Source organism: Accipiter gentilis, chromosome 9 (assembly GCF_929443795.1).
Source record: "Accipiter gentilis chromosome 9, bAccGen1.1, whole genome shotgun sequence".
In the NCBI taxonomy this organism is placed as follows: Eukaryota; Metazoa; Chordata; class Aves; order Accipitriformes; family Accipitridae; genus Astur; species Astur gentilis.
In genome coordinates, this window is record NC_064888.1 from 20290643 (window position 1) to 20305859 (window position 15217).

The 15217-nt window shown below is 41.9% G+C and overlaps 1 protein-coding gene across 11 annotated transcripts in view; it reads left to right on the forward strand.

Annotated features, from left to right (window-relative positions):
* The window catches only part of NDST2 (N-deacetylase and N-sulfotransferase 2), a 116715-nt gene that overhangs the window by 59182 nt on the left and 42316 nt on the right, over nucleotides 1-15217 (forward strand). For 6 of the 11 annotated variants that reach the window (XM_049811371.1, XM_049811374.1, XM_049811369.1 and 3 more), the window contains one exon: nucleotides 3115-3175. The gene's annotated coding sequence lies outside the window, so the exon portion shown is untranslated. Of the gene's footprint in view, nucleotides 1-510; nucleotides 1278-3114; nucleotides 3176-11174; nucleotides 11297-15217 lie in introns of those variants that run through there. The other 5 variants (XM_049811377.1, XM_049811379.1, XM_049811378.1 and 2 more) reach the window with 4 other exon arrangements.

Sequence of the window (15217 nt, forward strand, 5' to 3'; positions counted from 1 at the left end):
ATTTTTAAACTGACTGCCATGTTTCTTTGGTGTAATTACTACAGAGACATATAGAGTAAAACTGTTGCCTCTCTAGTGTGACATGGATTGTTTGCCCAGACTGAGGATAAGATCTTCATGGGAAAATATTTCTACTTGTTTGGGCTCCTGTGTGAATACTGTTCTAAGCAGACTCTGTTGTATTTGATTAGTGTAAATATTAAGGTTTTTATGCTTAGGAAAACTAAGCACCCTTCTTCTCATTTTCCTGAAAGCTGTTTTATCTTGTAATGGTGAAGGGGACCACACATGCTCTTGTATGTGCCCTGGGCATTCCAGACAGCATCTGTTACACTCAGGTTTGGCTCTTTTTCTGGAGTAAAAAATAAAGTGAAACTTCCAGTGTGGCTGGTGTTTAAAGAAATAAAAGTGTCAGGAATACAAATGTCATTGCTTATTAAATCTCCATACAGCACACACCCTGACTAACGGGAGCTCCTGCAGGAGCCTGCGTGGCTGGCACACGAGCTCCTGCAGGAGCCTGCGTGGCTGGCACACAGGCTCCTGAGCTTTCCTACTCCACTGTTATGGCTGGTAAATTTGAAACTAAATACAAACATGGGAAAAGATATGATGCTCCTAGAGTTAATGACGTCTTTCCAAAATCATTCAATTGCGTGCTAGGCAGAGGTTCATTTCCATTAGTTAAGTGCTTTGATGCCTAGAGATGAAATGCGGTGTTGCCTTCTCTGTTAGCATTTGGGAGGTGGTGTTTAGCAGCTGTTGATAATGGTGGTTCGTGCTGAGGGTTTTCCAAACATAGAAATCTGTTTGCTTCTCAAGGACAATGTAGGCAGATGAGTATCTATGGAGGAGGGAAACGGGAAATTGTTAGGCAAGGTTTTTGCCACCTCAGTTTGCTTTCTGTGGAAGTGACAGCAGTGTCATCTCTTTATTGTTGCTTTAAACCACTCCTGTTGTTGAAGGTTCTTCAAAGTAAATCTTGCAGTGAATTCAGATTTGGCCAATTCCAGTCATATTCTACTGATGGAAAAATGTATCTGCTTCTTAACATCACTCTGTTCTTTGTGTTTCGTCACTAGCTACTTATCAATTATTGCTATTAGTTTCACTTCCTTGTTACCCCATTCAACTAGTGTTACAATTCTGCCTCCCCTCTTACCCTGCCCTGTTGGGTTTCTACTTCTATCAGTTGTGACATGCCTTAAAGGAGAACTGTGGAACTGCAAAGAGCAGGAGTCTCTTTACATCATTGATACAACTGTTTCTGAGCTTCTGTAAGTGCGAGCAAGTTGCATTTTTAAAAGCTGAAGAGAAAATTATGTGTAATCCGTGTTCCTCTCTGAGTGTCTCCCCCGCATTTGTGATCTGTTGATCCTTTTACTTTTTTCTGAGTCTGCTGTATTCTAGAAAGTAAAACCAACTAGACCAGAGTGATACTCCATCTTGATCCAAGTCACCGCTTTGGTAATAGCTTGCATCAGAAAGTGCAAGATACTTTGCAGTGAAACATCAGGGGACGGCCAACCCCTATGGGAAACTTAAATGCCATTAGTTGGATGTTGGTGTATCTGCTTGTGTGGGTCTTAACGACTACCATGGGGGCAGTGGACATGTGAGAGTCTTATCTGCTGCCATCATATAAATTCTACTAATAATTAACCTCATAATTTGATTGTTTTTATCAGTGAGTTTCACTGGATTGTCACAGTTCTGTGAAAAACATTTCTTTAGGTGTCTGTTCCTTTTATAGTGACATCAAACATTCATCCCTTTTGTAGTTTAGTTGTTTTGCTGTTGAATCTGGCCACTCTGATGTTTACCCTGGTGTGTTGGGATCTGTGGAGGCCAGGCATGCAAGGCTTCTCGTTCTGCCTTCTCAAACTGTTCAGTGAAGAAACATAAGAATTATGGATCAAAATAAAAGAGGAAAGTTGTGCACTGAGAAAGGGTATGTGCTTTTTTCCTGAACTAATCTTTATCTAACCAGAAAAAAGGAAAAGAGAAAATTTTGCTCTTGTAAATTTGTGAGGAAGGCAGAGAGCTGGGTGCGCTTGGTTATATTTACAGGCAGCCCAAGTGTAGTTCTTATTTGTTTACTAATTGGCTGTAGATGTATTAAAGATTATTGGAACTCAAAGGTCAGAGTTTTTGCTGAATCAAGGTCTGTGTGAGCTGGAAAGCTACAGGAGAGTACTTGTGTATTTGAAACCCAGCTGATGTGGAAGAGCTGCCTTTAGAGGCTGTCCAATAGGTACGGTAAAATTAGCCTTTTAGCCCCAACCCTGTTCTAATCTGCGTCTTCCCTCGGGGTTTTGGTGACTCTGCTGAGACGCTTTCACTGGCAAGCTGCTCTGTGAGTGTGTGTCTTGGTGTGTACACACACAGAAGCTTCCTGAGCTTCAGTTAGCTTCACAAAGTACTTTCATCTGTGTGATCTCTAGCCAGGTAGAGGGGTGGAGGAAGGGTGTAACTCTGTCCTTCGGTGGTTTGGTTTTGTTTTGCAGTATACCTAATCATTCTCTCTGACTCTTTTAAAGGCTTTGGCAATAGACTACACGGACTTTGTCACACCACTGAAGTTTTATTGAACTGATTTAGCTCCGTCCAGGACTAAATGTGTAGTGTCTTATAGTTTGCTTTGTTGGCTGTTTCAAAGGTAATGATATTCATGAACAGATGTGAGAAATCCCATTAGGACTACGCTGGCATGCCCAGTTCTCTCAGCTCGTACTGCATTTGCTTGTTCTGTGAACTTTCTTTGTTCTTTGTGGTTTACCTATAAATCCAGGTTCCTGGTTTGTTGGATGGGGGTTTTTTTCACCCTGCACTTGTAACTTCTCATCTCGCCCCGCTCTTCCTCACTCTTGCACAATTGAGCCTGCTGCAGTGCAAGCCTACGTCATAGTCTAGTTGTTGCCAGCAAGGCTGTAGTCATGGCCTCGTTCTGTCCTCATGCTATGGCTAGTGTAATGTAATCATTACCTTGGTTCTGGAGAGCAAAGGTGCTCCTGCTAAGTAAATGTTTATGAATGCTGATGAAGGCTAACATTAAGGAAGATACAGAGAAGCACTGTTTGAAGTCTTGTTTCTTTTTTATTTATTTTAAAACAGAACGTTGTTCCTGAGAGAAGCAGCTGATGAGTACTTTTCCTTCACCAGACTGTGATCAGAGGTAAGTGCAGAATCTTTTGCATTTTTATAGGCTGACACCTCCAGATTTGGATGGGGAAGAGCTTGCTTAAGTCCGTTTGAGTGGTCTCATGTCAAAATAAGAGGCAAGGAATCAGATAGGAGGAGGAGGAGGCTAGACTTGTATGCTGCAGTGTGAATTGCACTCCTTCCTCCCCTTAGAATGATTTGCAGAGGAGACAGTTCCATGTGTCTTGTCTTCAGTTGCACAGTTGTCAGCACGAAGTGGAAGATGAGTTAATTTGGATCAGAATGGAATTTCTGATCTGGTTCCTGAGTGAGATAGGACCAGGTGGTTGCTTATTGCTAAATATTACTTTATTTAAATGGAGTTACTACTTCCATACCTTGTGGGCAAAATTGGGGGCAATATTCAGTATCCATTAACTCTGCCTTTGAAAAGAAATGGGAAGGATGTGGACTAAAAAGCTTTTAAAGTTTCAGATTTTGCATTTCACAGAATCTCTGACCTGTGCATAACAGCTGCAAGATCCCTTTGGGAATGACTATATTTACGTTGCTCCCAGCATAGTAGGACTGCATTCATGACTTATACCCACAGGGAATATCATAAATGTAATTAAAAATAGAAATATTTGGTTGGTCTAAATTCTGTGCTGAAGGAAAAGGCTTCTACATTTTTTCCCTCAGTTCTGTCTGGATGAATAGTGAGGGAAGGTAATTCTTGTGGAGTTTATTTAGGACATATGTTTGAATACTGCACTTTAATGTAGCAGAAAAAGCACTGGTCCTGTCAAGGTGCCTGATGCAAAACTTGCAGAGATTCAGGCTCCTGTGACATTTGCGGATTTCAGGTGCTGCAGTACTTGCAAAAAGGCTAATCCCATTTTAAGAGTGGAAGTTCCTACAGTCAGTGCATTAGAGGAGGGATGATGGGATTAAGTCTTGCCTCCACTGAAAGGTTCCTAGATTCTTTGCTTGGAAAGAACAGAGATGATTTGGTTTTGTGTGTGTGCTGGACAAGTCTGGTTGAAATACTTTTTCATGCCTGAAGAGTGTTCTCAGTTATATGGATATCTCAGATTGCTTTATACAAACAGACCATTATGGCTTCAGCTGTGCAGAAAATCAGAGGGCAAAAAAGAGAGGATGGAACGGTCCATTCCTTATGCAAGTAGACTGGGTTTATAAAAAGGAAATTGCGGGAGCTAGTACTTAATGCTGAGTTCCAGTGTACAAAAATTCGGGTGGTGAGAAGAGATGGACATGCTAAAATGAGGACTCTCCGAGCCCTACTCATGCTACAGCTCTAAACTTCCTCTGTCTGTCAACTGGAAACTGAACTTTAACCCTAATTTTCCCGGAAAACCATAGATGAGTCTGATACTGTTGCCCAAATGAAAGATTTCTTCCAGGGCCAGTCTCCATGCAGCTCGCACTTTCTTTTGGCAGCCCCTTCCCAGCCCCATTCACACTGCAGCTCTGTACTTTCTCTCAACCATAACCCTGAGTTTCCTGGAGACACATAGTCAGGGGTCCTTAGGCATTGGTCGGATAAAAGGATTTTGGAGGGTTGGAAAAGAGGTAGAACCTATCTAGCTGGTGTGCCCCTCTTTTGACAGCTCCTTCTTCTGGTGTGATTCAAATAGTGAATCTTCTCTCCTGTAAACTTTTTGTTGTCAATTTTGCAGGTGTAACTTTCAGAGACTAGTAAAGGAGCAAAAATAACTTGAAACATGTGATAAAGGTTTTTCTACTTGCAATATATTGTTGTGAGGAGTAGGGTGGCAATAGAAGCCAGGCTACTTTTGCAAACACAAAAGAGTAGAAACAGAATACATTAAACAAAAATTTGTGATGGAGTAGAATGAGTGTAATGGCTACACTGGTTAGCATTCTGTCCAGTTTGAACAGTTGCGTAATTCCAGAGACACTTGGTCTAATATTCATCTGAGAGATTGATAAATATTTATAAGTGAGAGAGTGAAAATATTAATATAATAATATATTCTACTAATTCCTATTTATGTGACATCATGGCTAGAACAGCAAAGGGAGAAGAATGTTTGATTTCAGGTACCACCACAGAAAGTCACCACTGGACCTTTGACATAAAGGCTAGGAAATGGGGAAAGACAGCAAAAATGTAGAAATGATAGCAGATGGAAAGGAGACCATGCAGTAGAATACATAGGTAGGCCATGCAGAACCCATTTCGGTGTACATGAAAGTAGAGTTTTTGGAAACTGTAAGTTATAGTTACTAATTTAAAAGTGGACTTTGGGCTTTTCTAGTGCTAACCCATGATTAGTTCATTCTTAGCAATACTTACTTATTGGTTAATAATGTTTTAATGTTTCCTGCAATAAGATGCCTGTGCCAATAATATCCCACAGTTACAGAAAAATGAACAGAGCGAGCCACAAAATGCCTGCAGCTTACTTTTCTTGAAACCCTTATTTTCCTGTGAGATATCTCAACTCTTTTCAGTAGCAGAAGTAGAGGGACAAATAGTTCCTTTTCTCTTCCGTTATGTTTTATCTTTTTCTGGTTCCTAACTCTATTTTGCTCTGTCAGTTGGTTCTAATAAGGACTTGTCTACCAGGTGTTTCTTTGCAGTCACCAGTTCTTCATCTCCTTGCCTGGGGCAGGTTATAGTAACCAGTTCCTCTGAAACTGGTGGAATTGATCTAATCATATCAGTGAGGTCCTGTCATTGAAGCATCTCCAGAAGTATGCTGGTTTACTAAAATGGTATGGCTTCAGGACATCATGCCACATTTACACAACAGAGATGAATTCTAGTGCTTGGACAGGATTTGGTCTTAAACATTTTAATTAGTTTATTGGACTGAAGTTCAAGAGAACTGGCAAGTTAGTGATGGATCTTTGCCAGTTGTAATTCACATCATTTTTAAGGATTGGCTGTTGCTGAAGATGAGCCTGTTGAGTATTAAAGATGAATGCAAAAATGAAATAACTGTCTCATATTGTAGGCACTACTAAGTGTAAAGACTACGTAAGGCTAGCAACCTGCATAGCAACACCTACTAACCTCAATATCCTTTCCTCCATATAAGCTTACTTTATTCCCAAGTGGGCTTTGGAGATCTTCTGTGAGATAAGAAATGTGAGCACAGCTAAACATAGGCAAAAAATTAATTACAAAGCAGAAAGGCATGACTTAAGAGTGCTCTGGCATGGTCACGTTCCTCTCTTCTGAATCTGTCGTCTGTTTGTCAATTGAATGGCTTAACTCTGGCCATTTTCACCCTTCTCACCGTGCATTTTAAATTAATACAGTTTTATGGCTGGGGAATGCTGTGTTCAATACATCAAGAGCTTTTTTTTTTTCTGCTTTAACGTGGAAGAGGAAAAGTAGCACATTACCATTAAGTTTTCTCTTGTAAATGCAAACACATGTTCTTCCTTTCTTTCACCTTCTTCCACAAAATGATTCATGGGCTTATGTATTACAAAACTCTGTTAGTCTCCGAGATTGTATTTACTGTATCTGGCATTAAAGCTGTTGATCCAAGGCCCTTGCCAAACTGCCAAGGGCTGTACTAAGACCATGCTTAAAGGCTTGGAAATCAACTTAGGTTGCGATTATGGACAACTTGGAGGGTTTCCCAGAAATGACCTGTCCAGTCAACAGTTACAAGACATGAATATTGTTTCCATTGATTTTTTTAATCTATTCCTGAAACCACTATGCACCAGCCTCTTGTCAGGGCCCAGCAAGGGCCAGGAGCTGAGGCAAGCCAGGAGGCGAGGGTAGCCCCAGTGCAGGCAGAGCCCTCACCGATGGGGCGCAGTCCCACAGGGTCTGAGCATGGCAGGCAGAGCTGGGCGCTACTAACAGGGTCTGTTGACAGTCCCAGGCAAGATGGAGCGATGAGACTCCATCCAGGAGTTTAAAAGACGGGGCTGGAGACAAAGCTACAGCATGGGTACAAAGTCCACCTAGGAGACGGGGCCAAAGACAGGACTGGCTGCAAGCTTCAGTGTACATACAAGAGATCTTTCCAGGACACAAGCTACCTACAGCCTTAAGTCAATCCAGGAGACAGGGCCAGAGACAGGGTTGCAGATGGGTACACCTACAGCAAAGTTCATGCAAAGAGCAAAGGCCTAGGCCTGAGCTTAAATGGGGATGCTGGACCATAGGCAGAGGGGGTGGGTGGAGGTCCCATGTGAGACTGGTCTGTGCCGTTAAGGGCTCATGGTGCCCTCAGTGTCCTGTCACCTCCAGCTCCTTAGTTGGACAGATGAAATGTTGCTTGCTCTGTACACTGTCATGTCTCACAAGTTTTGGTGATATAACTGGTAGCTACAAGAAAGCTGCTTTGTTTCACTGAAGAGGAAGAAAAGGGTTTTCCCACACATGCTTATTCTGGCCCCAGAAATTCTTGTCATCCCTCAGATAGGCACTTAATTCCCAACAGGGTGGATTGTGTCCTGGTGTAAGAGACAGAGGTATGTTTTTAGGAATGCAAACGTTTTATTGGGTTTTGTTTGGGGTTCCCCCACCACCACCACCACCTCCTTAATCCCAACATCAACTACATGTAGAACTTCACAAGAACCACTCTTTTCTTTTTCAGTGGCAGGTCGAAAAAAAAGGATAATATGACATAGTTGTCTTCCACTGAATTTCAGGTAGGGTAGATTTCACCAGTGACAACGTAAACATTCAAGCCAGCTAGAAATTTACCAAAATCTGTGCAAATAAAATGAGCTTATTGGAGCTGAACAGGTTTTACCTGCACAGGTCTGCAGGGTCCATCTCCTTTCTCAGCCCCCATCCCTGCCTCAGTTCTGGCAATGTTCACATGGTTTGTTATGCTAAGAAGTTTATTTGTAGTTTAATTGTCGGGTTTAATTGTAGTCTTCCTTGTGCTATGGAGTGGATGTCTGTTAACCTCAGTAAAAGGGAAAATTCAGGACAGGAAGCTGTTTCTCTGTTAATAGATACTGGCTGGGTTAAGTGCATCCTTAAATCTTTTCCTATCCCTTCTGTGGCTGCTAAGGAGAATGAGAAGTTTTCCTTCCTCACTTGGTGATCCCCAGAAAATCTGCTTTGTGTCCAAGTATCTTCTTGAGAAGAGCTAAGGTAATCTAGGTTCTTTATCAATATTTGGGTGAGGAAGGATGGAGGAGCTCAAATATAACTTTTTTCAGGTTAGTGCAGTATTAAAGTACCTCAGTAGTGACCGATCTTTCCTAGTATTTTCCCAGTGAAATTTACGCATAAACATGTTTGGTCTTCACTGGCTCCAGTGAGAGTTTCAAGATTTATGGGTCTGGCTACACCATATCCTGTGTGTTGCCTCTATCGGTAAAATGTGGTAAAGTGAATCAATGAAACGGTGGGCAGAGCGCTGGGGGACAAGATCGGTGCATAGAGGAGACTGGTGTGTGTGTGACTGAAGAACTGGGTGAGAAATTCTTGTTTGGCACATTCCTGTAAACCACGCTAGATTTGTTATGTGTTTCTGTCTGAAGGTTAAGAATTGTTCAGGGATAGCACTATTAATGCTATCGTGCCGTGGTGGCTTACAAATAAGCCTTGATCAAGAAAATTTTTCAAAGAATGTAAACTAAACAAACATATGTCTTGATAGTTCAGAACCATTTAGGTCCCGTCTGTTTCTTAAGTGCAATCAGTGTAAATAGCATCCTAAACCCGAGGTATTTTGAAAAACGTGTAACAGAAAAGCATATGTCCTTTTGATGTGGCAGGTCATGAAAAATGTGTTTTGCCTAGCCATTTAAAGTCATTGTAAAGGTCCAAGTAAACACCTTGTAGTGTAGCCCAATGAATGAGAGATATCAGAGAGGATTATCAAGTGTCTTTTGGAGTATGAAGCCAGGATTTCAATACAGGTCGGTTAGCAGATTTGCTTGGACAGTAAGATTTTGCTCATTTTTAATTTAACTTTTCAAGATTGGTTTATTTACAAACTAAGGCCGCTTATTTAAAACATATTTACCTTGATACCATATATACCCTTTTAAGCTACTGATACAAAGCACAGCAAGAGGTTTCAGTCTAGCCAACATCTTAGAAATTATGCCATTACACACTATGACCCTGGTAAGGAGGAAATACTGCAAGTACTATTAATATTTCTATAACAACCACCATTCTTACTTTGGGTATAGAGACTCTGAAAGGCCCCTCTCTCCAAATAGTTGGTTCTGGTTTTCAGATGGGTTTTCCAGATTATGAGTATTGGAAGTAGACAAAAGATACAGGCTAGTCCAGAAATGCTGCAGCGGGCACATGATTTCAGCCAGTGACAGAACAGAGACTCTTTTCTGAATCATGACTAGACATTTTGAGTTTGCTTTTGTTTTCCTGGGCATTACCCTAACAAAAGTTACTTCTAGAATCTGTTTGAGTTCACAGATCTACAAAAAATGTCTAATAAAGATATTGACACCTTGACAGTGAATTAAAGCTACTGATGATTGGCTTGATTTTCTTGGTGACCATTCCTTGGACCCCTCAGAAATAGTCTGCTGATCCTGGTGGAAAACCTCTGATCTGGTGTTATATAATTCTGCAGCTGTGCCTCTGCTCTCACTACAATGATTAAAATATATTGAGTAGTGAATACAGAGATCATGTAATGGTGATGTTAGAAAGGCCTTATTGTATATCATAGCCAGAACAGGGAATGTTATAGAGACACCTACATGATTATCCCAGTCTTCGTGACTGGGGAAGCTGTCTGGGAAGGGGAGGCTGTACTTAACAATGTGCAGCAGTAGAGGCTATCTCTTAAGGTAGCAACAACCAGCATTTCCCCTTTTATTTCCAGGGCTCTTTGGAGACAGTCACCACGAAGAGATACTGAGCAGAACTAAAATTTGCGTCATGCAAGGGTAGTTAGGACTCACTCTTTAGGAAAACGTCACTGAAATCTCACTGTAACTACCTGCCAGCACGAGGACATAGTTGATGTACTTGCCTCTTAAGTGATGCTTACCAGCAATTGAGCTAAATTTTTCTCTGCTTGTCATTGATCTGGGGGACAGCATGGAATAGTTCTGGGAGTTGGTGGGGAGTGGGAAAGTGCAGGAGGTTTGGCTAGGGAGCATGGAGGAGAGGAAATTTAGCCTTTGAGAGAGATACTGAAGTTGTGACTTTAGTCAGTGAGCAGAAGTTAATTGTCTTCATATACATGGAGCAGCAGTAATTCTTCTCTCTAATATTTCCTAAGTGAATAAATTTAAAAAGACTAAGACTGGAGAAAAATGCGTCAATATTATTGTGAAAACTCATCATGAAGATCTTGGTTATTCTAAAAATCAGTGCTGTGTTGTGTGGAGTGAGGATTATCTGTCATCTTTGTGATTAGTGGAGTATCGAGAGATTTCCAACACCTGCTTTTTGCATACTGCAGCTTGAATGGAAAGGGTTTGTTTACTGGTATAGACAGGAACTGGAAGCTAAAAATTTAAATGGTTTTTGGTTATGTATAAATGAAAATTTTTGTCAGTATCATCTATCTGCAATTCACAAAGAGGCTTGCAAATTTGCAGTGCTGCATTGTAGCATGACATGTATGTGAGATTTTTTTGAACAAGGCAAAATAGAGAGTTGTCTCCTCTGTTAGATGTGGAAACCACATTTTTCAAAGGTACTCAACATCCATTTAACTTTTGTTCATTGATTAGGACAGCAGCACTGGTTTCATGCTTGTAATCCTTATCCCTCAGCACCTCATCTTTTATTCACCACTTAGCAATAAATATCTTACTGTCTCTATGCTTTTCTTTCTGAAAGACTTCAGTGCTTTTTTCAGTTTTTGTATTAGATAAATGAATGAATAATTTGCTATGTTTTTGTAATGTATCTTCTAGGATTAAACAACACTGAGCAAATCATTGTGCCATTACAGAACAGAAAGAATATGTAATAGTATGCCCATTCTGAATTAGTTTTATTGTTAATTCAAAAGGAAAATAATCTACTCATAATAAACAATTTAAAAATTTTTCTACCTTAGCTTCCAGGGCTTGTTCCTGTCCTGTTGGAGCAATGAGCCAGTAGAAGATATGTTTGGGACAGACCTTACTGCACTTACTACAGCCAGGTGGTCAATGTAACTGTGACATTCTGCAAAAGCAGGTTAAGTCTTAGTAGGTAACCCCAAGAGCCTGATAATTGACCCTTGTTTCTGATTTTAGTTTTTAGCTTGTTAATGTTAGGGTAACATTTTAAGGAGGTGCTTTGTCCGCTTTATAACAGATAGCACCTGAATCACTGAGATTCAGGCCCCTTTCAGAGTGCTCTCTAATACCCTGTAACATTCCATCGCATTAAGTTTTCACTGTCTTATTTCAGAAGTGTTTGCTGTGCGCTGTCAGCTCCTGTTAAAATAACTCTTCTAGAGATGTGTGCTAGTGTGTTATCCTGTCTGAAAACCCTCTTCTCCCAAACCCTGACTGGGAAAGGATACAACTTTGAGCGTACCTAGGGCATTGCATTGCACCTTCAAAGAGCAGAGTATGCTGCTGTGGTCAGAAGTGCCTCCTTTCTGGCCAGCCTCTCTGCTCCTCTAGGACACTGTTTTCTAGTACATTTTAAAGTAGAGAGCCCCTCTTGTGCCAGTCTTCCAGGGGTATAAAAAGAGTTTAGCTCTCCCATCACCACTGCAACCAAACATGCTTAGATAGGGACAGAACATATCTTAGATTTATGTATTTGTTCTTTTAACATGTTAATTTTTTCTTTGTGGTGCACAAGAAGGTGATTTTTCTGTGTCCCTTTGCAGATCTATTCCAGCCTCCAGATTCCAATAATAGCGTCTGAGTATACTTAGCTGGTGTGCTGCTGGGTTGGCTTGCCCCCACCCCCCGATAATGAGATCAGTTCACTGAGTGAAACTGCAAGCCACATTAGAGCAAGAGAAGCAATTTACTGCTGCTGAATACATTTTCTGAGTGTAGTTTCCTTCAGCTTGTCAGTCTGGAGGCATCCATAAACCCGTGACAGCTTTAGAAGATGAACTCCAGCAGCAAGCTGTCAGGGTGCCAGGCACTGCTGTCTGTGGGCTCCCTTCTCCCCGCCTTGCGTGGCCTGCTTGCCCTCCCTCTGCCTGCCTGCCTCTCTCTTCTCTCTCTCCCCCTCTCCCTCCTCTTCCCTCCCACTCCCTGCCTCTGTCTACCTTATTGATGTGGGTTTAGGTGCTGCTGTTCTCTGTGGCAGTACCTTTTTGGTTTCCTCCTTGATCTTCTTGCCACTGGAACAAAAGGAGAACTGGCTGCCCGTGGTGCAGCACCTGCCCCTGAAGCCTGGCGAGCGAAGGGGAGGAAAGTGGGTGCTCTGCATCCCTGGCTGCCTGTGCCAGCAGTGAGCTTGTTCAGTCACTTCGCTAGAAATGCCTGTCGTGATTTAACCCCAGCCAGCAACTAAGTACCACGCAGCCGCTCACTCACTTCCCCCATCCAGCGGGATGGGGGAGGAAATCGGGGGAAAAAAGTAAAACTCCTGGGTTGAGATAAGAACGGTTTAATAGAACAGAAAAGAAGAAACTAATAATGATAATGATAACACTAATAAAATGACAACAGTAGTAATAAAAGGATTGGAATGTACAAATGATGCACAGGGCAATAGCTCACCACCCGCCGACTGACACCCCACCAGTCCCCGAGCAGCGATTCCCTGCCCCCCCCACTTCCCAGTTCCTAAACTAGATGGGACATCACATGGTATGGAATACACCATTGGCCAGTTTGGGTCAGGTGCCTTGGTTGTGTCCTGTGCCAACTTCTTGTGTCCTGGCTGGCCATGAGAAGCTGAAAAATCCTTGACTATAGTCTAAACACTACTGAGCAACAACTGAAAACATCAGTGTGTTATCAACATTCTTTGCATGCTGAACTCGAAACATAGCACTGTACCAGCTACTAGGAAGACAGTTAGCTCTATCCCAGCTGAAATCAGGACATGCCTTTGAACTGCTGCCAGATCCCATTGTCAGCTGTGCAAATGGAGTTCAACGCCCTGCCATGATTAGATGCGCGCTCTGTAAGAGGAGGAAGTAATGGAACTGTATCCCCACCCTGAAGGAGCATCTCAAATCCACCCTGTGCCATGATAATCTGAGTACTGGACCATGCTTCTCTGCCTTCCTCTACACACCGCCTTCTTTACTTTTCTTTCATTGTTCCTGGGATTTCAGGGAGTGATATGGAAGGTTTTCAGAGAGGAGCTGCAAGACAAGATAGTTTCTGGGGAGAAGAGGGCTGTACTTTTTGGACTGTTTATGTGGGACTGTGCTTTGGCCACCACCCACCTGTAGCTGCAGTATGATATACCAGCTAGTGGTTAACAGTGCTTATGCTCAGCAGTGATGTGCTCTTTTTTAGCATGAATTTATTTACATTTTTCCATTTGTCTGCACTTACAATTCCAGCATCCTTAGGTTCACAAAATGATCTGAGAGATTTTGGCAACACTGGGTGAAGGGAAGGCAGCCGCTGCTAATAGGCAGCCATTTACCAACTGTGCAGCTCAGCTGCCCTTCTCCAGAAAGGCCAGCTCACTTTATATATGATTTTTGTGAAGAGCAGCTTTCAGGCTTTCTTGCTTTCCCTTTGGCTCCATGTCTTTCTCCTTGGGTTGCTGACTGTCAGACCGCTTTTGAGAGAGTAACTTCACTTGAGGATTTTGCTTTTAAAGGTAGGAATTTCAGTCTTTGTGCTTATCTTTGCTATTCCTCATCTAGTTGTTACCTAGGTTGTTACAAGAAAACATTGTTTTCTTTCATGCCTTGTTATTTGACTGCTTGTTAACCAGTCATCATCTGCAATGACAATGCTTTGAGAGGAGCATGGAGGAGCTGCTCTTCAGTGACTGCATTAGGCAGTGCAGCAAGTGGAGTTGGCAGGGCTTGTATCTCGCACTGATATGCCTGCAATGTTCCTTGCTCATTAAGCTCTTTGTTAGTTCCTTCTCCTCCTCCTCCCTCTGCTCTCACTTTCCCTCCCTGAGAGGATGTCTCTGCATCTAACCTTGCTGCTGGGTTAAATTCAGGTTCTGAAATGTGCTGGAGGAGGATGAAATCTGGCCTTTGAGGAGCTGGTGGCTCACAAATGCACTTGAATAGTACAAGGAAGCTGGTTGTAGTTGCTTGCCTTCGCCTAGGCTACTGCTCGTGCTGCACTATAAATAGATAATCCCTTGACCATTCATAGTTGCTTTATGTCTTGGGTATCTGACTGGAAGATGAACAGATATCAGCAGTATTGCTAACTGATGAAATAATTGTAAACATTAGAGTCATTAGAGATAGACCATTTTAAAAATCAGATGATGTCTTGTATGTTCCTTGAGGACTAATGCAACCACATTTTCTAGTGGTTTGTCACACAGCAATCTAAACTCTTATTTGCATCTCAAGAGCAAAGCTAGTTGTGCTAAGTTAATATTTAGCATCTTGAAAGCTTAGAAGTGGAAATTTTTGTAGGTATTCTTTTTCCTTTCTCCACAAACTAGTAAAAGAAGACCCTTTGATTAACAATGTGTTGATTTCCATTTTTTAGTTCCTTGGGAAATAAGATTCACTTGGAACACTGAGGATTTTCTGATCATGAAGAAATTTCTTGATCTTCAAGCTGAGATGTAGCCATCATTCTCCTGGTTAAGGCACATTAAACAGAATTTTGGCTTTTAAATATTAATGGTTCTTTAATTAACCAGTCAAGTTCATGGTGATAGTACGGATGCTTCTGCAATGTGGCCAAACACTGCAGATGTAGGAAGCAAGAGCCTGGCCTGGAGCACAGACCAGAAACTTCTCACAGGGCCTCTTCTCTTAAGGGTCTTTGTTTTTTCCTCTTACAGTAACGAATGTAGTCAGATAGTTAGGCTGCTTTGTAAGTAACTGTGTAGATGTAGCTCCTGCTGTCTAAAACCTTCCCTCTGCAATGTGTCTATATGGAAGAGGAGACACAGTTTTCAGTTCCATTCTCTGCCCTCCCTCTTCACTCCCCAGCTTCGGCTCACAAAGGATGAGGAAGCGTGGTGGTCTCTGCCTAAGTG